At 50.4% G+C, this 25,515-nt stretch overlaps 1 protein-coding gene across 3 annotated transcripts in view; it reads left to right on the top strand.

Moving 5' to 3' along the window:
• The first annotated feature begins 11,818 nt into the window (after positions 1 to 11,818).
• Positions 11,819 to 25,515, top strand: part of RHBDF1 (rhomboid 5 homolog 1) — a 38,762-nt gene continuing 25,065 nt past the window's right edge. For 2 of the 3 annotated variants that reach the window (XM_074885812.1, XM_074885810.1), the window contains exon 1: positions 11,819 to 11,950. The gene's annotated coding sequence lies outside the window, so the exon portion shown is untranslated. Of the gene's footprint in view, positions 11,951 to 12,210; positions 12,300 to 25,515 lie in introns of those variants that run through there. The other variant, XM_074885811.1, reaches the window with a different exon arrangement.

Below are 25,515 nucleotides of genomic sequence, written 5' to 3'. Positions count from 1 at the left end.
AAATGTGAGGCAGATGCTACCAAGTTACCGGGAAGTTGTTCGGACATCTCCATGTGCTCCCCAGGGCACTGGGAGGTGTCCTCAGCTGGCCAGGACCCGCTGTCCTCCAGGCACACTGTGAAGCCACTGGTGTTCAGAGCCATGCTGGGCATAGTGCTCCGTGTGGGCCACGTATTGCCTCCCTCCCCCAAACGGATGGAAATATTTCTGTTTTCCAAAATTAGTTTCTAAATGTATTGGAATTTCCTTTCAGTAGGAATTCTTGAAAATCTGGTCCTCATTGGGAAACTGAATGGCAACTTTTTCAAAACCCCCTTCACTGTAATTCCTTACCCAAAGCAAACAGCAGATTTCAAGCATTTTTGTTCACAGGACAGCACTCAGGATTACCCTGCTGAGAGACTGAGGCAGGGGCTCACTGTTTGCTATGTGGCTGATTGGATTTTCATTCTAACAGAGCTTTAGCTGTTACAGCTAAAGAAAATCATGGTGCTGGTTTAGAAGATGCTTCTCATCTCCTCCAGTGAGACCAGACTGCTTGGGGACCTGTCTGTGTTCAACCCCATGGACACACACAACCCCACACGAGTCCCTCCAGCTTAGCACAGCACCCCCTGTTTGCAAAGGACTATAGATACGGGTCCTGCACCCAAACTACACCAATGCAATTAGAGTACTTTACAGTGAGGCAGCATGTCAATAATCTTCTTTAAGAATGACATATCTTATTTTCCATGTCTTCTGGTACCATCTGGACCTCTGGGGAAATATCTGGAGCGGACTGGCAAATTCCCAGTCACACATCTGAAAAGAGTTACTTGCAAAAGGCCAGAGAAACAACTGTTTGTGAGGGCTGATTTCAAAGTCTGACTTCCCTTTGAGCAGCAGCTCCTCATTGGTTTGGTTACCAGGGTCATGCTTTTTTAAAACTTAGGACAAAACTCAAGCTCTAGACAGAAAACACAACTGCCTTTCAATATTAAGATGGACTCTTTAGCCCTAAACAACAAGGCAGATAGTTTTATCTGAAGCCTCGGTCACAGAAACTCTTTGTTTGAAATTCTTCCAGAGCAGCATTATCTCATTGCATCAGATAACCAGCTTCAGCAGGCACCAAGGAAGCATCTATGCCTGGGCCTATTTTGGGAGTCTGATCCCAATGGCTCTTTTACTCAAAAGTAGGTCACATTTTATTCCTTTTCCAGGAGAAAAGTTAAGAGCAAGCTCAAATACAAGATTTCCAGGAAACCAGAAGAAATTGCTGCTTCTATTTCTAGAAGCCCTGCCAGAGACAAGATCCTTTGTACTCAGGCTAACTCCTCTCCTAACTTTACCATATGATTGATGACTCAAATTATGAGGTTTTGTTTCCCATTTCTACCTGAGATTTCCTGTTTGGGCTCTTCCCAGATGCAATGAGAAAGGTTACCACAAAGATATTTATGGATGTATAACCCTAGCTGCTAAATTTGTAATTGCCCAGCCCCAGGGCGGAACATCCTTTTAGCTGAATCAGTGGCTGTAAGAATACAGCACGTACCGTGGAAAACTGGCCTCACTTGCAACACCACTCACCTACCATGCTGGCTCCTTTGGTGTAATGAGGTGCAACAAAATTATATTTGACTTTGTGATCACTGAGTCTGAGTCAGCAGCACTGGATGTTGCAGTCTCTCCATCTTCCCTGGTCCCCGGTATGCCCAGTGCTGTGCTGGCACCTTCCTGTCCTTCAAACGCATCTCCTGGAGAGATTTAAAGGTTTGGTTTTTGATCCTTCCAGGGATTGCTGGAAATTTACATTGCCAAAGGCATTTTTCCTTGGAAATGTCCATTTAGAATCAGCACCAGCGGTCCTTGTGCATAGCACAGCCTGTATATGAGCCAGGGGGTTAGATATGATCAGTGTGTAAGATGCCAAAGGCAAATCTCAGCTCAGCACCCAGGCTTATGCTGGAGATGTGTCTGGTCAAGGAGCTCTGCCCCAGTAGCCTGGGATCCCTCGTGCACATCCCAGCCATGCCACTGTTTGAATGCCAGTGGGACTGGTGCAGGGAGCCCAAAGGATGTGTGCAGATCTGGGACTCAGAGCATTACCCTGTGGATCTTCTGAGCAGGATGTCGAATCATCTTTGCTAATCAGCTCCAGTTGCAGTTAGATCTGAACTTCAACTCAGTAAAGGCACAAAACCATTTGTTCTCTCCCTGGGAACCACGTGGAAAGGCTGATAGTGGGGATAGGCCCATTTCCAGAAAGGAGGGATCCACACTTTCCAACCCAACAAGGCTGGGATGGATCCCCTCTCCTGGGACAGGAGGCCTGGTCCAGGAGATGTGAGCACCGACATGCCTCGGCTCCCTGCCTGCAGCGCCTCTGTCCTTCGTCTCTGGTGTCTGAGCTGTCAAATCCTTCCACATTCCTGCCCTAATCCACTCTCATCAGCTCTTGCTGCTCCTGCCAGAGGCATTTCTGACCCTCGTCTCAGGAACGCACCATGGCAGAGCGTGATGCAGCCGTGCGGTCAGGTGGCTGTCCCACTCCCATGGCTGGGCTGTGGGGAGCCCAGCACAGGTGGCCACAGCCCCAGACTCCTCCACCACCATTGCTGCTGCAATAAGGCAATGTTTATGGCCCACAGCCAGGGTCAGGTGTGAACACTTTTCTTCATGTACAAATAGCAACAGCTGAAAGAGCAAACACTCAGTGAACAGAAAGGGTCCCCTTGCTGCCAGGAAACCACATCTGAGCTCATTTACCACTGACCTGCCACAAATGATCATCTGTGCAGTCATTAGGCAGCTTTGGTGGTCAGCATATCAGCACGTTGCTGATTAAATAATTCCAGTTGAGGACAGTCTGATCTTACCAGTGTGGTGCTTGCAACCGTGAAAGAGCATGGGGCCACTGGAGCGAAATCCTGCTGTCTCATACCACCAGCTGGGTGGGAAAGTCCATGAGGACGCAGCTTGCTCAATTATAACACGTGAGCTGAAATGATTTTGGCACTGTGGAAGAAATACACCTGTATCCATTAGCACACGGATCCTTCCCCATAGGTTGTGGTATGTTCTGGGGAAGGCTGTCTCTTGTACGAGGCAGATCATTTTACTGGAGACATCATGGACATGAAGATGTTCTCGGTTCCTCCCTGTGAGCTGAGCAGCAAGTGTGGCTGCAGGGAATGCAGATACTACATGGGCGGTTTCCAGCAAAAGGCCATGTAGGAGGCTGAGAGGAGAAACCGTACTGCTGGCAGTCACGCTGAAGTCACAGATGGTGAAAAAACCACATAACGAAAGGCTGGCCTTGAGAAAACATTCTGATCTACTCCCCCTGCAACCAGGAGCCACCACTGACCCGCTCACTGCAGACACTGGTTTTCCCATAAGCTTGCACAAACCCAGGGGTTTCTTCTCCTTGGTAAAGCTATGATGTCCCCAGCAGGGACATGCTGCCACCTCAAACCGCTCCTGGGAGCTCAGCCTCCAGCTGAAAAGCACCTGGACAGTCCTATGCCCTGGCCTTTCCTACACGTCCCCAAAGTGAGATGGAGCTGAGAGCATACCAGGAAGGATCTGTCGATGCCAGTATGAAGGTGGCATTGTGTTGAGCAAGTTTTGTCCATTTTGCCTGATTTCCCTGCTATAAATGAACATAAGAGCTGAAGGGCATCTTTGTCTCTGTTCCCCAAAGTCTTCCTGTAGGTTTTTAGACAAGACATTGAGTCTCTTGATCCCATGGAGGATAATCGCTTCCAGGGCTGTTGGCAAGGGTAGGAGCTGGCTGCCCTCAGTGCTCAGTAGCTTGAGGCTGAGTATTTGCTCCATTCCCTTGGGGAGAACAGGAATTATTTACTGGGGAAAAGATCCTCATTACAGCTGGAACATGTCCCAGGGACCAGCAACTTTGAGAAAAAGCAAATTTGGTGATGAAACCAAAAGCAGAGGTGAAAAGGCCAGCCTGGTGATGGGGTCTTTACTCAAGCTGAGCCCCATCAGTAATGCCTGATATGCTGCCAGACTCGGGGACGGCCGGAGGAGCGGGGTCTCCCTGCAGCAATGTGCGCGGGTTCGGGGCTCATGCCCTGGCTCCAGCCCTGCCACTCTGCAAACAGGAAGCTGGCAAGCAGCTGCTGAATAAGTCATTTTGGGGAGTTTGTACCAAACTGGCTTTCAACTCCTGAACGTGTAGGAAGGAAAAAGCCATGAATACGCCTTTGTGACCAAGTTTGGCACCAGCCACACTCTGCAAGAGGGACAAGAATGTGGCCATTTAGAGGGGAGTCAGCTGCCCTTTAAGAAATGAAATGATCCCTTCCCTTTCCTGCGAGGCTTTATTCAGGGGAGAATAGGAACGAGACAGTGAGCAGCTTCTTTCTCTTGCTGGCACTGAGGGCTGTGATCCAAACTGTGGATGCTGGAGTGCAGGAGAGACCCCTCTGCAGGGAATCTGCACAGCCCAGTGACGAGCCCGTCCGACTGGTCCCTCTTGCTGCAGCCCGTCTACTCCAGGAGGAATCGGACTGGGGCAGCGAAGCTCCAGGTCTGCCCTTTCCCGGATGATTGTGTGCACCCTGCAGTGATTTCGCTGGGACTCCAGCAAAACATCTGTCCATCTCCTCCACAGGGCTCGGAGGGGTTTTGGAAGCAAGCAGTTTGGAAGGTTTTGCCCTTTTCTGAAACAATTCCCCACCCAGTTTTTGAGAAGTTTCTGTATGTTGCATTAAAAATGGACTGTGTCCAAACATTTGTGGGTTTTTTTTTGGAAAGGCTTAGATATTTTGTACAGATCTTTCCTTTGTGGACAACTTGAAATCCAGGGGCTTTGTAGCAATCTGGAATGAAGACACGCTCTGTTTTATCAACTCCTTCGGGAGGCTGGCCGCCTGCTTTCTGTCTAGTTGAAGCTTTGACCAGATTCACTGGCGCAATTGTCACGTCCAGTGAAAGAGGGAGCAGGTCTCTGGGGCAGACAGTCTGCCTTAGCTGAGGCTCTGAGAGGACAGCTTGGTCACGCGTATACACAGAAGTTTTCCAAAGAGTGACTTAGGAGTTTTTGAATGACTGGCTTTGGGACCTCACAAGTCCTGAAGCAGTAGGAAGCTCCAGATGATTTCAAAATGCTTCACGTGCCAGGAAAAAGGAAAAACAAGCAAAGCAGATATTTGTAGGTCGGCTAGTGCTAAATTGTATCGCTCCACTGGGATCATGTGCTCCAAGTGGAGACTTTTTGTAAGAAATGCTTGTAACAAAATGTAATACATGCAGGGGTCTTGCGAGGGAGTCAAGATTAACAGTTGCTTTCTTCTTGAGTTTGATTCCTTTCTTGCCTTCCCCTGGTTTGCCATCTTATGACAAGCATAAACAGAATATTGGTTAAAAACTTTGCTGGCAGCTTCCTCTTTCCACCATGTCCTGCAGAAGGTCTGGAAAGAAAGAGACAGCTCCACCAGTGCTTCCCCATTTAAGGTCAGCAGCAGCTTATTCGGTTCCTGCACCAAAAAGTCTGCTGGAAAATGGGGAGTCTTTACAGCTTGGCATGTTTTGACAAATGTTTTTAGGGTCCCCCACTGTTGGTGGGGTTTAATTACAATTCTGTTCCTGTTTGCATAGTGTCAGTGTTTTGGTGTAGATGCATCACGGCATCCTGGTTTGGATGGGGGGGCTACAGGGACCCTGCAAGGGCAGGAGGCCACAGCAGCGCCAAGGGAAACCGGCTGCACACACCGACGGGGCTCTTCCCTGTGCGAGCGGCACAGCCCTGGGACAGGACCCGGAGGGGCGGTGGGACCTGCATCCTCAGAGGTCTTCAAAACTCAACGGCAAGGCCCCAGTCTAGACATGCCAGAGACAGAGCGCATAAAACCTTTGGAAGCTGATAGCCCCCTCCTCTTCCTTGCCTCCTGTTTCAACCTGGAAAATCAGGAATAGCATGGAAAGACCAAACCAGCAAAGCAGGGATGGACCGGGAGGAGGAGCCACCTTTCCAGCTGTACCTGTTCCCATTTACTGGGCAGCTCAGGGGGACAAATCAGTTTAGACCAGAACCCTTGAAATTAGATTGTTTGGAATAGTTTTTACATTAAATATTATTGTTCCTTAAGTCTAACTAACTACAGTATGACATGGTTAAATTATTTGTTCCTGGAGAGTGGATCTATGTTACTGAAAAAGGGAGAGTGGATTTTACTTTGAAATTTTAGCCTCTTACTTTGTCTTTTACTTGCCTATGCCAGAACTATTCTTAAAGATTTGTTTAAAGATTTACTGGATTTATACAAATCCCTGTTATTTTATCTGAGCAAGTTCTTTACAAGGTTGTTGTCAGTAACCGAATTATTGTTTTCTCCAATTTTTACATCAAGATAGCATATCTCTGCTTTTTCTTCAAAAATGTAGTTTATTTCTGACAGACCAACCAAAATTCCTCGGCTCTTTTATGAACTGCTTCAGTTCATTTACGAGTAACTGAACTGGAAATATTTTTTTTTTAATTTCAATTCCCTTTCAGTTAATATGGAATTTATGAGATGGTGAACTGCATTGTGGCTAATGCTGGGTTTGAGTCCCTTTTCGTGATGCTCTCCTTTCTGAACTGAACTAAATCACTCACTATTGCCAATTTTGAACATCCTCCTTCAAGGCTTGTCTCCAGCAGCAGGTTAGAAGCCACCTGGAATAGCCGGGAGGGATGCACTTACTGGCTGCAGGTTACCAAACCGTGCTTGTCCCCCTGATGTAATTTCTCGCAGTGCTTTTAGGGTGGGCTTCTTTGGCATCTGTCAAGCTAGTGTGCTGTGTTCCTACCTCTTGTGCACCTCTTCTTCATGAACATGAGTAACTCTTAGTACTCGAAGCAAGTGTGACACTGGTGGCTGTTAACCAGCTCTGGCAGTGGGGCAAGCAAGGACCCCAGACAGCACCATGACATTCAGCTCCTGGCCACAGAGCTCACACTCCTTGTGGCTCATCTTTCCCTTCTGCCATCCATTCAGCATTAGCAGAAGTTGGATATTTAAGTGAAAGTCACCGTTCAAAACTCAGGCACCCCAGAATTACAAATCACCAATTAAAAGGTAATTTGCGCAATTTGAATTCAACCTCTTCCATGCCTGTGCTCTGATAGTGAGGTTTGATCACACGCTTGGCGACTGCGCTCCGTATTTGACTGCTTTATAAGAGTCCTCATGTGCCTCTTGGAAATAAATCTGTCTAGTTTTGAAATTCTGAAGCAATATTATTTCATCTCTTGCCAACAGTGGATTGGAAAATGATAAGAGTCTTTCAGGCTACATAACAGCTATTTGGGGAGTTTCATCTTACTTCTTCCATGACATTTTTATTCCTTCCATATGAAACATACATATATGTATATGTCATATATATATATGCTAAAAGCTCCTTTTTTTTGTTGGAGTAAACTGGGGAAAAGGAAGCTATTTTGCTAAGTGACATTTCCTAAGTATTTTGGAAATAATAGCTATCTTTACATATGCTTTTTTTCTTTTTTTTTTTTTTTGTCAATTCCCCCAATGGGTTGACCAAAATGAAAATTGCTGTTTGGATCTGAATGGATTTTCTGGGTGAAATACAGTTGAAAATAAATATTTCTGTAAGGGCTGGCCATGAAATCCTTGTTTTATGTTATTTCCACTCCTCCACCTCCTCCTGGCACTGCAAATACACACATTCCCTGCAGCTAGAGCTAGGAATGATCAATTACGATTAATCTGGGCAGAAAAGGAAGGGTTTGAGTTTTGATGTGATTTCCTCATGCTTCGCTGGGCAGCTCCTGTGGCTGTGAGCAGTCTGGGGTGCCACCACCTTCCCAGATCCTCAGCACTTTGGCTCGTCTCCCACTTCATCTCTGGGTTTTGGTCCCCAGCCCCATATGGACTTGCTGAACATGCCTATGAAGTGAAGTATCCATCCTGGTTTGGGTTGAATAAGCTACGGACTAGGATGGTGGGGCTTGGTTTTATTTTTGGGCCTCTTCTCTGGGCTTTAAGTCTCTGGCTTAACACCCCATCCCTGCTCTGTGTGCAGCCCTGCAGGCTGCTGCCAGCTCAGCACAGCACATCCAGCGCCTCACCAGGTGCATGGAATTGCCAGGCTAAAGTCACTTCTGTGTCCCTCCTTTCCCCTGCATGATCCTGCATAATAATTTCTGCAATGTCTGCTGGTGCCTGAGGGTGACAGAGGCTTCAAAAGACTTTCTGCCCAGTGTTAGGTTTTTGAACTTAATGTAAATTGAGTGGATTATAAGAAATTCAAGTTGCAACATAGCTGCTTGTTAGTAGAGTCTTTTTTTTTTTTTTTTGAAAACAAAGGGTGTTTCATTTGCACTCCAAAAAGTGTCAATATTTTTTTTGCAGGTCAGCAACACAATTCTCAGCTTGGCATCTGATCTGGAGAGGAGGCATCTGTACTCCAAGCATTTTGCGCTGACACTCCAGATCAATGGGCTATTAGCACCCATGGCATGGGAGAAAAGGCACTGCTGGGGCTGGGTGCTCAGAGCAGCCAGCGCTGCTCTTCCTGACGTGAGGCTGGGGCAGAAAGCAGCAATGCCAGCGGCACACGCAGGAGCTGCAGGGTAGCAAGGAAGGAGAGGGGGAAATTTCTGTAGGAGCTCTGGTGAACAGCAACCCCACTTCTCCTGTCCACAGGATCCCCTCCACACACGGGGCTGGGGATGAAAGCCTGACCTGCTGCTGGTACCCAGGAGCCTGGTTTGTTCCTCCATGAGGGGATGCAGGTGATCTCCGATCTGCCCTGGAAATGCATTCCCCAAGGGGAATCCCCGTCCTCTCACTCCTGGCAGTTCCCTCTCTGGCTCCTGGCCAGGCCACCTGCATTTGAAACTCTGTGGGACTTTGCTTGGGTTTCTGTGTTATTAATCCTCCCCAGAAGAAATCCCAGGCCTTTCTGGACCTCTTCCCTGTTTGCTAGGACAGCTGCCAGGGCTGCGCCGCTGCTTCATGTCAGCACAGGAGGCACTGCAAAGCCTGTGTATTTCCAGAAGGCAAGGGGAGCTCTGCTTCCCCTGCGAAGGCTGCAATCTGATGCTCTCCGCTGTGCTTGCCGGATACTGGGATGCTTTCTTGGCCTAAACCCTGAACAGAGCAGCTCAAAATCAAATCATCGGTCTAGATAACCAGCGGTTCAGATAAAAATAGACTTCTGTGCTCCTGGTGTGTCCCAGCTGTCCTCACATAACTGTTAGGCAACACATGCAGGCTATAAGAAGGTAAAGGAAAAGGGGCTGCCCTGGCTTGGAGCATCGCACGCCTCCCTGGTGCCACGTGTCCCAGCGGTGGCTGTGAGCACATGCCAACACCACCATTTGCCCGCTCGGAGGTGCAGCCTGATTTAATATTTGATGACACAGGATCAGTGCTCCGAGGAGCATTGCATACAGATGTGTGTGCAGGAGGGAGAACCGTGGGGTGCTGATGAAGACGAGGCATTGAACATACGTGTGAAGTACCCTTGGGCCGTTCTGCACCGCTCCTGGTTGGTGCAGACCCACCAGTGCCCAGCTGTAAGTGGGCAGGCGTGTGGCTCACCCGGCTTTGAAGGAGCAGTTTAAGCGAGCTGCAGCAGTAAAAGTGCTGCATTTCACATGCTGATGGATATCTATTTCATTGGGTCTTAACCATGTCTTGTGGCAAGATCACAGTTTCTCATGGGTTTCAAGCAGAAGGGAGGAAATTCCAGTTTCCAGCAGAGAAGAACGAAGCAACTTCATGTAATCACATGTTAATGCTAAACATAACAAGCACCAGAAGAGAGCTCTCCTTCAGCTGGTCCTCAGAGGCCACGTTTCAAACAGAAGTACTCCCTGCAAGCATTCATGGGGGAGAAAACAAACAAGGCTGCTGGGCTGGATGACCTGCTCCAGACCAGGACTGGTGCATCCTCAGCACCAAACTGCTGCCGTGCACCAGCTCATGCTCGAGAGAGCAGCAGTCAGGAGCTGGCCTTCAGTCACCCTGTCCCCTGTGGTTGAGGCTGATAGGACTCAGTGCACTGAAGGAGAAACACCCTGGGTGGCGATGGGAGCAAGGAGGGCATATTCTTGACCAAGAGGGTAGATTTTGTCCAACTAAGTGCAGATGCCTGCTGTTGGGTGAAAGACTTGCACCCCACAGGCTTGGGGGGGCTGGGCTGGGAAGCACTGAGGGAACAAGATCTTGTGGGATGGGGTTAGCAGTGCGGTCTGCAAGAAATCATGTTCCAGTGACAGAGCTTTGTTTTTCTTGCAAAACGCACATACTGTTGGCAGGAGGCTAAGAAAGAGCAGGGGTGGGTCAGAGTCACACTCCGACTCCAGAGCGTTCCTCCTGGGAGACGCTAAAGGGCCCTGCAAGTTCATCTCTGCTCTGTTTCATTACTGGACAGTTCTTCTCCTTGTTTATGTGGTAGAAACATCTGAAAATAATTTGTGCCTGTTAAGCTTTGTGGAGCTTTGCGGACGCTCAGGTTTCCGCGTGCAATTTGGTCTCCACCTCGGCCAGGACTAGCTGAGGCTGATCCGCGTTTGCTCATTAGCTAACGAGACGCAATGTAGTTAGCAGGGCTCTCCGGGGGGCTGCCTTCGAAGCGCGGCTGCCGCGCGTGGGCACGCGCAGGGGTGGGTGCGGTGCCGATGAGCTCACCCGTCGCAGGGAGCGCCGGCCCCGGCAGCAGCAGCTCCCCGCTCGCCTCAATCGCTATCGCACGCGGGTTGGCGGGGAAGACGCAGTAAGATGGCAAGGAGTATGCACCCCCCCAGTTATTACTAATATTAAAATCATCTGCAGCTGTGGGTTGGGGACCTGCTGAGGAGGGATGCGCGTGCCGCAGGCCTTGCTGGAGCTCTAGCAAAGCTCTGCGTGAGCAATACATGCTGACCGCTGCTCCGGAGAGGATGGATGGAGAAATCTTCGGCAACCGTCCCAGGACAAAGGCGAGGATGGCTGAGCAATCGAGGTGAGAGGATACCATCCAGAAGGGGGAAGTGTTTAAGCTGGGAGGAAAGAAACAGCTTAGGGAAGGGATGATACGCTAACCACATGGCTGGAGGAGGAGGTGTGAAGAACTTGATGGGAAACACAGGCCTAAGCGTGTGTGTGGGGAGAACCGAGGCAAGGAGCAGGTAAAGGACAGTGAAACAGCAAGCGAGAGTGACGTGACTGGGAGCAGCCCAGGCAGGCGTTAGCTGTCCCGTGCGAGGGCAGCGCTCGCCAGCCCTGCGAGAGGCTCAGCCGTGAGGGCTCCCGTGGGTGGCCATGGGGCCCACGAAGGCCTGGCTGGGCCCCGGCAGCTCAGCTGTGCCCGTCCCCTCCGCTGAGCCTTCGGGCCGGCCCTGCGAGAGTGACCCCCGGCCCCGGGGCTCCCCACACGGGGCTTCCCCCCAGCCCCCCCGGGCACAGCTGCTGTCGGAGACGGGAGCTGCGGGGAAGCAGAGCTTCCAGCAGCCGCGGGAGCACCCCGCGGGCCCGGGGCTAACGGGACCGGGAGCCGAGCGCCGTCGCTGCAGCTCGGCGGCTGCACGCCTCGAAGGGCGACGGCCACCCCCGAGGCGGACCCCGGCACGGCGGCGGGGAGGCGGGGGCTCCAGGCCGGGGCCACGGGGGCCGCGCTGCGGGGGCCGCGGGCGGGCCGGTGGCTTCCGCCCGGCGCGGCGCATTCCTGCACCGTGAGTCAGGGCGGCGGGATGCGTCGTCCCGCGGCCGCGGGCGCTGGCAGCTCCCCGGCGGGACTCCCGCCGCCGAACCCCGCTCGGTTCCCGTCTCCCATTTGCATGCCGCGGCTGTGAATGGCGTGCCCGGCCGGCCGGCCCCTGGCACGGGGGAGGAGTCTCCGCGCCCTCCGCGGGCCGAGCTCGGCGGCGCCGGTCCCTTAAGCCGCACTGGGGGGTAGCCCGGCCCGAGCGGCGCTTCGCCGCTGCGCTTCACCCGCCTTCACGGTGAGTGCGGACCGCGGGGGTGTGCGGGGGGGGCACGACACGACGAGGCGGCGGGGAGCGGGGGGGGCTGCCCCGGGGCAGGGCGCACACGTGAGTTGCGGGCTCCGTCCCGGTGCCGTCCCGCGGCCCGGCCGCCTCCGCCGCGGCTCGGCAGCCCCCTGCTGGCGGCCCGGCCGTGAGGGGCAGCCCCCGCCGAGGGCCGTTCCCTGCCCGGCTGAGGCGGCGCGGTCGCGCCGCCTCAGCCGGGCGGGGAGCGGCCCTCGGCGGGAGCGCGGGGCAAGGCCGGCGCCCTGAGGTGGCGGCCCCGACCGCTGCCAGCCCTCAGAAAATGGGCGCCCGCCCCCGTGAGGTGAGGCGCGGTGAGGGGGGGGGGGGGCGGCCTTCGCTCGAGGCCCGGTGGCTCAGGTAGGGGGGAGCCCCGGCCCTGGCAGTGACAGGCAGAAATAGCAGCGTTGGATCTGCGGGATCTCGGGCCGGGGTCCGGCTTGGCCGCGGTTCTTTGGACGTCGGGAGCTCGGGGACCTTTCGGCCGTAGGTGAAGGGGCGCGTTCACGGCTCGTTTCAGCTGATCCAAGTCCACGCTGGAGCTGAAAGGCCCCTCCACCCCCATCTCCTGCCACGCGTTCCCACCCACCCCTCCGCTGATGCTGGCACGGGGGTTTTGGCAGCCTCTTTGTGAGCTGAACCGGTGGAAAACACATCCCTTTTTACACGTGAAGCTTCGTTCGTTTTCCTCTGGATCGAGTCCCTCAACTGACTTTTCACACTCTGCGCTGCTGGCATGAAGCAGGGGATCACAGCAGCCCAGCATGAGCCTGAGCAAAGCTTTCGCAGGATTGCACCAGTGCTGAGTCCTTTCGGGCTCCTCAGAGAGCAGCCTGTCCTTCCCGGGTCGTAGCACAAGCGCCAAAGTGCCCCTTGTGCCTATTCTGACTCGTGCTTTTCTCCCATGTAACTCAGGAGAGGTGAGCGGCAGCACAAATGAGTTTTAGCCGGTGCTTGTCCTTGTGCACCACTCGGTTCTGGCTGCTGATTCTCTTGCAGGTTGGCTTCACGGAGAGGTGCACAGGGTTGGTCAGGGATGTCTCCAGGCTGGGCTCGGAGCAAGCAGGAAGTTGTTTCCTTTCTTCCTGTTTTTGTCCCCATGGCTGCGAATTTCCTCTGGGAAGAAAGCTGTGCATTCTGCAGTAAAGGAAAAAATAGTCACACGTAATGGGAAGGGATAAGGTAGCAAAGCCAAAGGCGGTTCTGCATGAAGCATGGGGCAAGGAAGGAGCACAGGGTGTTAACTGCAGTAATGCTGATAGAGGAGCAAAGACAAGTAGCTGCCTTTGTGCCATGGCCACAGGGGTAAAAAGGGCCCACTTGGGACAAGCTGGGGAGCAGACCCCTGGAAGCAGAACTGGCTTTTCCCTCGTGTGGGAATAGATGTTGCTCTCTAGCTCTTCCCTCTCAGTGGTGCAGGGTTTGCAAGAGGAGGTGATAACTCCTGTTAGATTGGTCAATGTAGTTGGAAGAAACAGGTGAACTTTCAGATACTTCCTGCTATCAAGTTTTGATTGTTAAAAGGACTTTACAAATGGCCTTGCATGCCTGAAAGCTTGTCTGCCTTTTTTTTAAACCCTCTCTTGCTCTAATAACAGCTATCATCCCTCCCTCCTGCTGCATCCCTCTTGTGTCCTTAGATCCTGGTGGCTACCGCTGGGCAGCCTAGGTCTCCACTGTCTGTGTGGGCTCGTGGGGAGCCTGTGCCATTCCTGAGCTGGGACCCTGCCAGCCTCCCAAGAGGTGCTGTGGGTTTGGAACAGGGGAACGAGCTTCGTTATGGTCTCTGTGCTCATTTGTCCTGAGTCCCCCCTGGAAGGCAGCGGCTCTCACGTGTGCTCATGGGTCAGCGGTGTGCCCGCTTCTGTGCGTTCCCATGAAAGGAGGTTAATGCTGTGCAGCGTAAAAGCAACTCCCACAAAACTAGTTCTGCTCCGGGACTTCCCACCATGACAGGCCTTTTTTTTTTTTTTTTTTTTTTTTAAGCAATACACTTGCAAGAGATCTGCCTACAAACTGGCTTTTCAGGTTCTGAGGAAAGCCAAGGGCTGGCCTCAGTCTCAGGAATGTCTTGCTCTGCGCTGGGTAGGCTTCAGCCAGGGTGACGAGCTTTGAATGCGGAGAGCGCTGCTTGCCTGCAGAGCAGGCACCTCTTCTCCAGCAAGCTCGTCCTTCCTGTGGCTCAGTGCTGAGAGTGCGTGGCCCTGACGTGTCACCTCAGTCAGGAGTTAGGTCCCTCGGAGAGGGCCAGCGCCTCGTCACTGGACTTGGCAGATGGCTCGTTTCACTTTCGTGGCAGGGACTGCAACGAGGCTGCAGCTGAGCGAGGTCGGGAGGCAGGAATGGGAATTCCTTTTGGGGTCATCAGTCCTGTTCCTCTGGAATCCGGCCCCAGAGAGTAGCCAGCAAGTCCCGGCATGTTCCCCTGAAAGAGGCAGGGTCTGCTGAGTGTGGCATGATAGGACAGTTTATTCTGGGCACAGAGCCCACATGCTCAGATATAATTAGTAAAGATTTGATTCCATTCAGTGTGTCGGATCTTTCTGCAGTGCAAACAGAGCCTGGTTAGGGCTGAAGGCCTGAGATGGGCAACATGACCAGGAGTCCTGGGTTGTTTTCCTCTTCCATTCAGTGCATCCAGCACCTTTTAGGTTGGCAGAGCACCCCGTGTGCTGCTGGCGATGCTGCCTGCTGAGTGGGACTGGCTGTGAGCTGCAGATCCTGCTGTTTTTCTATCTGTATCTCTAGAGCTTTTATCCAGCAGAACAGTCTTTGATAAGATTCTTCCCTTGTGGTTACTACCTTTCTTCCTTTGTTATCTCTGGAGTCTTTGGCATGCCATGGAGACCATGCACCCTTCTCGGAGGTTCCAGCATTAATTGTGACCCAACATGACATTTCTATTAATTGCTGTTCCTGCAGCCACCTGCATTGCCGGTATATGACCCATTTCAGTAGAAATACTTAAAACTTGAGGATGGGTTCCTTCCTTAACACTTTCCCTGAGCTAAGACGTGGATTAGTTTCCTTTCAGCTGAAGAGGTGCTGGGCTCCAAGTCAAACTTTCTCATCATCTAGTTGGAACGAAACGGACGTGAAAGGTGCAGCTCTCACGCTGTTATTGTAAGGTTGCCTGCCTGCTGCTGGGTATGTACTTCTTGTAGTTTTAAGTAACCCACAGAATGTATGTGTTGCCTGCCTGCTCAGGGAGCTGTGTTGCATCCTCTCTGCCGAGAGTCTGACAACGTCTCAACGTGTGCTGAGGGTGCTGCAACCTGAATTTAGTGGGACTTATGTCTGGGTCATGGGTAATACGTCCCAGTGCTGCTGGAAAGTAGAGTGAAGATGGTTTCTTTTTTCACAGGAAGGCAAGCCCTGGTGTTCAGGGTCATGCAGGTTAGTTGTCTCCCCCATGGTGGAGTGTTTTTTAGGTTTGTGTTTGGTTGTTTAGTTTTCTCTGTTTTTTTTTTTTTTTAATCCTTTTGTTGGTTTATTTTTTGCCTTGGTCAGTACTAGTAGACAAACCAGTTGAATTGAATGGGCATCAGGACCTGTGTCCTCACTCCACTGGTGTCAAGTGAATCCCTCTGGGTCAGCACCCACCATGCAAGTAATAGAAAAATATTTAGAAGGGACAGTCCTAGCCCTGCAGCTATTAGTCCCAAGAGATTAGGGAGGCAACAGGCAAGATTTAACCTTGGAAGGAAATGGGTCTATTAGACAGATTTTCCCATGGTCATGCTGGCAACTCTGTTTCTGTGTCCTTGAAGAACCCCAAACTGATTTGGTGTGTGATGTGTGCTTTTGCCATCCAGGCCTGCATGCATGGAGCCGTAGAGACCCTCACTCCAACACTGCATGGGGCGGGCAGGGCTTGTGCCAACCTCTCTGTTTTCACAGGCAGGCTTGACTGGGCCATTGGGAAGGTCTAGGGGCAACCTTGAGAGGGTGAGGTTTCCACAGGGAGCTGTGGAAATTGTGTCTGTGCCGAGATTGCCTTATTGTTGTGTCCTTTGTGAGTTGAACTTCAGGGGTTTCCGACTGCTTGCTCCATTTTTTTGGTCCTGCTCATCCAGCTGCTGTCCAGGACTGGTTGAAGCCCACTTAAGATCACATCTCTCATGTTTCAGTCCATGCGGCTGTAGCAATGAGGAAGTGGGGTTTTTTTCATGTGTGTTGGGATGATGCCACAACGAGCAAATTAGTAGCTGAGTTTTTGAACAAGTCATCCAAACTATGGTCAAATCCTTTTGAATAACAGTGGCTGTTTGCTGCTTGGTGAAGGCAGAGAGCTTATTCTTCTGTTAACCTTAACTGTTAAATGTCCCAAAGCTATAGAGCGCAGGTTTCGTCGGTTGTGTGCTCTGTTTGCTGCAGAGACAGCAAATGTCAGATTGACATAAGGCTTGTTATTTCCTTTGGGTGCACTCTTCAACTATGCAGATACACCATTAGTTTCAAATATAACTAAAGCTTTTTGCGTACCATTAAACTAGTTAAAACTATCGCGATGTAGACCTGAGCAGCAGATGTGGTCTGAAATTCTGGGGCCTTTAGCAACAAACAGATCTTGCCTTAGTAATCAGAGCATCTCTAAAACACAGTGATTATTAAAGGAAATGTAATTTCTTCTCAGTGAACTAAGAAGTATCATTGCAAAATACTTCCCTGGCGTAGTACAGCCTTCCCAGGGGTAGAAGAAATATTGAGACATGCCTGATCTTGCCTTTTCTGGAAAGCCTACCTTTGCCGCCTCCTCCCCTTCCTGTTTCCACTTTGCTGAGAGACAGCCCCTTGCTCTGCTGGTCAGCAGCAAGCCCTGCTTTGAAGGTTTTTTTTCCTTTAAAAAGGAACAATCCGTATGAGGTCATCCTGAAGCTGTGCAGGATGCTGCTTTTACTGTTCTACAGGTCTGGCACTTACGTGGCTTTGACTCCATGAAAGTTATAACAGCTTGAATTTTAAAATCTTGAAGGCTCAGATGGCTGGATTGACGAATACCGCTTCTGTATTTCAGGAGTTACTGCCCTGGAGCAATCAGCACACGGGAGGCACATTTCTCTGTCGCTTGAGTTCAGAGCCCAATGCTTTAAAGTGAACTGTAGAACACAGCAGGCTGAGTTGTTTTGCCAAAAAGTGTGAGCGTACCTTCCTCTTCTCTGACTGCTCTGGGTTTGTAATTTCAGGGAGAACAGTGAGAGAGAATGTGCTGTTCATTCAGATTGAAGAATTACGGTTCACTTAGATTTTTAATTTTTTCTGCTAAAACAAAGTTAGAATTATGATTATTTCTATTTGCTTTATAAATGGGTGGGTGCATTGAGCACATGTGAACGTACACATGTGTACACACACCTGCAGCCCAAGACAAACTCTTCCTGCAAGTGCTTTCCAGTTAGACAGAGCAGGAGATGGTGCGTGGCTGGCTGTCGAGCACTGCCAAGAGTAGAAGTTAGAGCAGCAGAGTGGCAGGCTGTGTCCCCCTGGCTAAATCAGCTAATACTTAGGGAGAGCAGCTTCAGCTGAACCAGCTCTGCTCCGAATCCTTGGCTATTTAATTGTTCCTTTGAAGGGTCCATTGGGCTGCATTGCTGTGGGCATTGTTGGTGGATGCAGGCTTGTTCTCTCCGTTGTTTCTAGGAGAACAGAACTATGATTGTGTTGGAGAAAGCAGGTGTGTGAGGATGCTCTGAATTTCAAAGGAACGTGCAAAGAAAGCTGGCCTGAATGGCTCAGATGCTGTGGCTTCCATCCTTCCCGAATATAAATTCTGTCTTCTGGTGGCTCCAGCATTTGTTATTGTTATTTCCTCTAAGATTTTTTTAGATTGCTATTCAACGTGGTTTTATGTAACTTTCCATAGGAAATGTTGTCATTTGTGGCAGTTTTGATTTCATTTGCCAGTGAGGCGTTTTTATTTAGCACAACAAACAGTGATTCTTAGCTGCTTTTAGTACTGAGAGTCTTTGCCATAGAGGTTGAGTGGATTTTGGTCTAACATAATTTTTGGTTTGGGGTATTGTGATCTTTTTAGGGGAGGTTGCTAATTTTGGCAGTTGCTTTTCCATCAATTGTTTATTGATGTCATATTTTCTAAACGAACAATGTTGTAATCACTAAGAGGCATTACTTTACCAAGAAAATTGCTCTTGAGGTGGGTGCATGGGCAGCAGCTATTCCAAAAGCAACCAGAGCCAGTGTTTATTGCTGTCTTGAGAGTCATACCAGTGCTGTGTTCCTAGCTTTCCTTGCATCCTGGACCCTTACAGTACTCCTGATGAATATGAAAGCTGGTAGAAAAAACGAATGCAGAGTTTGAATGAAAAATTATACCTTTATTAAAATACAAGTGGTAGGATTTTGTTGGGTTTGTCTTTTGTTTTCTAATGTGTGGTCACGGCTGTGCTGACAAAAGCATTTTTGTGAATCTTACCTTGGTGTACAACTGAGGCAGTGACTGTGTCCATGGTACTTGTGGATCAGCCAGTACTTTACAGTGCATCTGTTTTACTAGTAATGAAAATAATTCCGAAACAGGGTCTTCTGGAGCCCCATTGAATTGTTGCAGTGAGTTAAATGTGTACTAAAATAGTTTCTGTGATCACTCTTTCCTGCTTCTTTGTTAAGGACGAGCTGAAGAACGTGTGGACCCAGGCAGAGTACTGACACAACTGTGCTTTGAGGCTGCTGGGGACCCCAGAGCGAAGGGCTCTGCTGGCTCAGGACAGGCACTGCCAGCCCAACAGGCACTCGTTGAATAGGGTGCATGAACAAGGCTTGCATAGATGATCCTTCCTCTGGATACACTTCCAATGCTGGCAGTCAGTTGTTTATAATTGGAATTGTTAATATTTGAGTTGTTAATGTGATTATGCTTGTTATCCATTCTGGCGACGTTCACTGTGGCACTGGACCAGCGGTAGTATCCTGGCTCCCTGCATAGGCATGCTGAGATGCATCAGCCATCTGGTAGCTGGTAGCGGATCTCTAGGTGGAAACCAGCTCCTTCTGAGGACCAGGCAGTGCTGACTCTACCGGCTTCCCTAGGGAATGGGAGTGCTGGTCAGTGCTGGCTTCTCGCCCCCTGTGCTGGGCGTCCTGTCGCTGGAGCTGTTAGCAGATATCGTCCCCAGTCCATGCCCAGACGTAGCCTATAAGTGGCGTGCTCTGACCAGAGTATTGGGATGTGGCTGCGGGAAATGTGGCTATTGCGTGTGGTGGCAGGTCAGCGTTCTCTGCGCAAAGCTGCAGGGTGTGTTCACAGAGAAACACCAACAGGGTGAAGACGCCAAATTACTCCAGAAGGTTTTCCACTGCTCCCCCCTCTTTGTTGGTTATGTTTTATGCTCAGACTGTTCTCCTTGTCTAGGTAGGTTGTAGGTGGCTCTATGTTGGGTTTACTCCAGAAGGAGGAGTTGGATGCTGAGTGCTCATCGCCTGGGCCCCGTGGGGGCTCTGGGGCGCAGGCGTGCTGGCCAGCACTGTGAACCTGCTTCTGTCATCTGGGTCACACATGCTTAGGAGATGGAAAAGGCAGCCCCTCTGACAGAGCCCAGCCTGCTCTACTGGGCTCCCTTCCGCCTAGTTGCTTTGTGGGTGCCACAGGCCATAGGTGGGCAGGGAAATCTCATCCCTTGGGAACCTTTCTGTGGAAGCTGCCCATGTGTGAGGCTTGGCCATCAGCTCTAGAGAAATCTGTGGGTGGTGTGGGTGTTTTCCCTTCTAATGACCCCACCAAAAATTCTGCCTCTGGTGATATGGTAGTATTTTATTCCTGCTGCACTCAACACCTGCACTGAGGGCACTTCTCAGAAGTTATTTAAGCCTCAAGAGATGCAGAACCCACCACCTTCCTTGTGATAATTGTTAGCTTCCCACAGTGCTACAGGTGTGAGTTTTTGGCTGTGTTTTCATGATTGCTTTAAACTGCGCTGCCTTGAGAAGCAGTCCAGTTGTCTGGCTCCAGCTGCTGCTCTTTTTGTTCCTGCTTCTTCCCCTTTCCTTCTGCTGGCACAAGTGTTTGTGGAGCCATGTGGTGACTTGGATCAGGGAAGGAGCTTGGGCTGGAACAAACCGTTTTCTTTGCTGAGCTAATGTGGGTCGGTTCCCAGTGTGGATCACCCAACAGCTGCGGGGATGCTCATGCCAGCACGAGGAGGGGGGCAACACAGAGGGCTGGGGGCACTGCTGCTTCTGTTGGCTTGCTTCTCTTTCAAGTGGCCGTGACATCTTTATAACTTGAATTTTGAGTATTGGCTTCTGTATTCTTGTTACTATTGTGCCTTTTGTCTCCCGCAACAAAGGTGGTACCTTGCAGATCAGAGTCTGTTGCCTGTGTGAGTGTTTGCAGGTTGCAGTTTGGGGTCATCTTTTAACCTGCATTTGGAGAAGTTCAACTACAGATCCGGGGATTAACAGGCCTCAGAAGAGTTTTTTGAGCTCCCTGGTTTTCCTCTCTTCTGTATGAGGGCAGCAGACCTGGATACCCTTCGGGTCCCATGTGAAGCTGCTTTGAAAGCTTTTAATGCTGGTGTTCCAGTAGGAGCTGATTTATAGTTGATTTCCATCATGACCCACATCTTTCTGAAAATCAAGAAAATCAGTTCCTCAAAGGGACATCAGACCTGGTTTCCTGATCATGGGATTGGCACACATATATTCAGGCTTCACTGGCAGATGTTTTTATTACCTATATTTAAAACCCTCTGGCTCTGTGTATAGCTGAACCTTCTGCAAGTTCAGTGGGTCCCAGTTGAAGCTTTCACTCTCGGTGTGCCTCTTGCATACCAGTATCATTCCTCAAGGCTTTGCATGAAATCCAAACCTTGGCTTTTTGTAATGTAGCTTCCGGTTTCCTGTTTAGGGGTCTGCCTGGCCTCTTCCAAGCCAGGAAGTTTCCACTGGAATTTCTCAGCTAATTAAATGAAGTGGTTCATGGTGAGATCCCTCAGCACTGCCTTGGTTGCTTGGGTAGCCGCAGAAGTTAAAGAGCTTCCCCATAGCATTCACCCCGCCTTGAAGGGTTCCTGCTGGCACAGTTCTGTGGTGGCGCTTGCATGCTGCTTTTCCATGATCTACTTGCATGCTGGTTTTATGGCTACATGCTTGAGCATGTAGCTCCTGTTCTAGCTCTTTCTAGAACACTGGTTGAAAAGAAAATTCTGAGGAGGAAGATTGTGTGCCTTTTAATTCACTCTCTACAAGGCGAAGGCTTCTTCCATTGGAGCCTGCGCAAAGGCTTTCACTACACCAGATCCATTTCTTCCATGTTCTACTTCAACATAAAGTCTAAAAGACAATTTGGGTAGGGACAGGCCTTTCCAGTGTGCCACACTGGCCTGCAGGAGAGCTTTGTCTATTAAGAAGAGGTCAGCTATTGCCCAGTCCTCCTGTCTGGTCCCTCTCCAGAGGAGAGTGCAGGGGCTCAGTGTGCTGCATGTGTGTTGGTGGGGGCAAATGCAGTTCCCTGAGCACTGATCTGCTAGGCTGGGGTTGGAGGAGCACTGTTTTACATGGGCCGGGGACAAAGGCTTGGGCTGTAGTTTGATGTTTCAGCTAAGCTGCTATCATGCTGAGCTATCACTGAATAGGCTGGTCCTACCCTTCCTCTCTCAGGTTGCACAGTTTATCTGAAATTGTCTGAGCCTCTTCAGGATGCCAGACCAACAGGAAATAATTTACTAGGGTTAGTTTTGTGCTGGTAAAACACCTTGAAGTGGCTCACTGGAGTAAGGCGAGACTGCTCTTTGGGCAGCAGCTAGCTGTCAGATTGGTTTGCTTGCAAGCGGAAGGCAGGGCCTTGGGGAAGTGTTGCCTGTGTGGTGTGGTGCAGGCTGTTGTAGGCAGCATCAGTCTCCACCAACGCTCAAGTAGAGCTTGTGCTTGGCAGAAGGCAGTGAGAGGGGCAGTGGGTAGTGTGTGGGAATGGTGGTCCTGCCAGCTCCCTGCTGTGCAGGGCTGAAGGGGCAGTGTCTCTGCCTAGCTCGCTGCCAGACTTGTGCTCAGAGGTGCCTGGGGTGCTCAGAGGTGCCTGGGGTGCTCAGACTCCAGCTTCTGCTTGGCAGCCTGTGGGTCTGCAAAGCCTTACGGCATCGCCACCGAACTCAGCAGCAAGGGTCGGGAAAGCAGGAGAGCCCAGCACAGGGCTGCTGCCAGGGCAGTCCTGACGGCCTCGTTTCATTTCCGAGGTAGTTTCTTAGGGTGGGACATGGTGGTGGTCTCAGCTGAAGACTGAGTGTTGCTGTGTTTCTCCAAGAGTGCAGGGTCACAGGCCTGTTCCACCTTCCCTGTCCCTGCCTGCCCTCAGCCCCCATCTGGCTTGTTTTAAAGGTCTGGCTCATGCCTGATATTTGAGATATTATTTGTAACTTGTTGGGTCTGATCCATGCTAGATGGTTTTATTGGCAGCCACAAGACTGAAACCCCACTGCTCCTCTTCTCCTTGGACTTCCTGCCTTTTCCCTGCTGTGCCAACAGAAATCCTTGTGGAGAGAGAGGCACAGCCAGCAGCCTGCTGTCCCCCCGGGCTCGCTCACTCTGGAGAACACATTTAGCATCCTGGTTTCTTTGCTGTCTCCACCTGGATACCTGTCAGTGTGCCTCCACCAGAACAGCTGCATGGGCAGACCCCTTCAGGTACTTGCCTGGGACTCTGCATAGCAGGCACTGTGGATACAGGGGTTTGAAAAATGGAGGAAGACAGCTGGAGGCTGACCATGGGACGTGGTGATCGGATTGCAGCGGAATAGCCCTGATGTCTGTTACCTCCTGGGGGTGACCATAACAACATGCACATGCTGTGCTGGAGAGGAGCACTGTTGGTGGAAAAAGCAGATGATCTGTGTTTGTGTGGTAGGATTGAATGAAGTTGGGTTTTGGTGCGTTTGGAATGTTTTTGGGAAAAAAAAAAGTGTTATTTTAAATGGGAATGCTGGTAAAATAGAAATTTTGGAAGAAAAAATCAACATGGGAATAGCTTCAGCTGTCTGTTTAAATGGAAGGATGGTCTGTCTTTGAAATGACTGTGCAATTTCTGAATGTAGTTGAGATGCCTGTCAGTTTTAGGAGCATGGTCAGGCTTCTGTACAAGGCTTCTCCTTCTCTGTTTGGGTCGGTGGATTTCACTAAGCAGCTTTTCTTGATCATGTGCCGACTTTGGAATTTAATGTGCTCTCCCCCTCTCAACCTGACCCACACCACAGTGGATTTGGCTTTCGTTCTGTTACTGTGACCTTGCTTTGGCATGGGGCTCTTGAAGATGACTTTCCCAGAGTATCTGCAATATACAAGCTTTTTCTTTCATTTGTTTATTTTAATTGAAATGGATTTTATTAATCGTTTTTGTGCTGCTACCACAGTTGTACATGCAGCTGATCACAAATTGCAAATGCTGTGCATTCAGCCTGAATGCTGGTGAGGAGTTTGTATTTCCGAATTCCTCAGCTTTGTGATGCTGAGGGAACAGCTTCTGGGCTGACTGATCAGTGCAGGCGGTGGCACTGGGACTGGGACTGTGGCAGCACTGGGAGGAAAGTCCAGGAAGGTATTGGGCAATTCCACCTCTTCCCAGTCTCTTCAGACAGTCTCCTTACCCACATCTCCAATGGCTCTTACGTGGTTTTGGTAATAGTGGAGACTTCTCTCTTGATGGAACCTGCTATCTGACAGTTTACAAAAGTTGTGTTTCAAGCCCCAATGACAGTTCACAAAACCGTGATGAAGATATTTAGCTGATGTCTAGATTGGTGGAGCATTTTCTGGACTTTGGGAGATGCTGCAAACCACAAGCACAGGTGAGAGGTCTGGAACAGCTCCTGCCCAAGGACTGAGCAGCTGGATGTGGATCCTTCTGTGTTTGTGGGAAGAGAAGATGGTGGGAAGGACATGGAAGAGATCTGTAGAGTCAGGATTGGCATGGATAAAGATGACAGGGAAAAACTGTTCACTCTCATAGCCCAAGAAGCAAGTGAACCCAGGAAATGGCAGGTTTAGAGACAAACTGATGAAGGTGGCTTGTCACACAGCATGTGTTTCAGCTGTGGAGCTCTTTGTCATGTGCAGTTATGAATACTAAAAGTTTGCTTGGATTAAAAAATGAATTGGATATATCCTAGAAGAAAAATCATCCGATGGATGTAGAACCCTTAAATGCAAAGACATCTCTGGTACAAGAAGCCTCCGAGTTATTCATAGCCCATGCCATGACTCAGTCATGGGAGATATGACTGTCGAGTGATCCTGTACTCTGTACCCATTGCCAGGCATCCTCTGTTAGAAATGAGATACTGGCTTTAGACAGACACTTGGCCTGATGTTGCATGGCTGTGCTGTGTATGTTCCTGTCCTGCTGCTGTCAGTGACCTCTTGAAAGGACAGTACTGAGAAACTGGGATTGAGGATGTGGGACCATTCAAATGAAATATGTGTCAATGCAGTCAACTTTGAAACAAAGCCCGTTGGCCCAATCAAATATATGGACACTGTATCCTGAAATACTAACCCCTAAAAATAATCAAGAGTTAGTGTGAAACTCAGTGTGTGCTTTTATCACAGTCCTGAGACAGAAATTGGTGACTGCAGCACTTTGAGTGAGGACCAGGTGTAATAAGGCGTGTTACCTGCCTTCCAAAGACTATGTTCCACCACAGAATCCTAGACTGGTTTGGGTTGGAAGGGACCTTAAAGATCATCTATGGGCATCTATGCCATGGGCAGGGACACCTTCCACTAGACCAGGTTGCTCAAAGCCCCGTCCAACCTGGCCTTGAACCCTTCCAGGGAGGGGGCAGCCACAGCTTCTCTGGGCAACCTGTGCCAGTGTCTCACCTCCCTCACAGGGAAGAATTTCTTCCTTCTATCTAATCTAAATCTCCCCTCTTTCCGTTTAAAACCATTACCCCTCATCCTATCCCTACACTCCCTGATCAAGAGTCCCTCCCCACCTTTCCTGTAGCCTCTTCAAGTACTGGGAGGCTGCTCTAAGGTCTCTGTGGAGCCGGATCTCTATCAGGGCTTTGTCCTTCCTAACCTGATCCCTGCTGCTCGGACAGTTTCTCTGTATTCCTCCTAGGCTGCCTGTTCTTGCTTCCACCCTCTCTAGGCTTCCTTTTAATGTTTGAGCTTCTCCAGGAGCTCCTTGTTCATCCCTGCAGGCCTCCTGGCATTACCTGACTTCCTCTTTGTTGGGATACATGGCTCCTGAGCTGGGAGGAGGTGATCCTTGAATATCAACCAGCTTTCTTGGGCCCCTCTTCCCTCCAGGGCTTTATCCCATGCTCTTCTGCCAAACAGATCCCTGAAGAGGCTGAAGTTTTCTCTCCTGACGTCCAGGGTAGGGAGCTTGCTCTGCTCCCTCCTCACTGCCCTAAGGATCTTGAACTCCACCATTTCATGGTCACTGCAGCCAAGGCTGCCCTTGAGCTTCACACTCCCCACCAGCCTCTCCTTGTCAGTGAGAACAAGGTCCAGCATAGCACCAATCCTTGTTGGCTCCTCTATCACCTGGAGAAGGAAGTTCTCAT

This window comes from Strix uralensis, chromosome 16, assembly GCF_047716275.1.
Source record: "Strix uralensis isolate ZFMK-TIS-50842 chromosome 16, bStrUra1, whole genome shotgun sequence".
NCBI lineage: Eukaryota > Metazoa > Chordata > Aves > Strigiformes > Strigidae > Strix > Strix uralensis.
The sequence above is the reverse complement of the archived record's forward strand: the minus strand, read 5'-3'. Positions and strand labels throughout refer to the sequence as shown.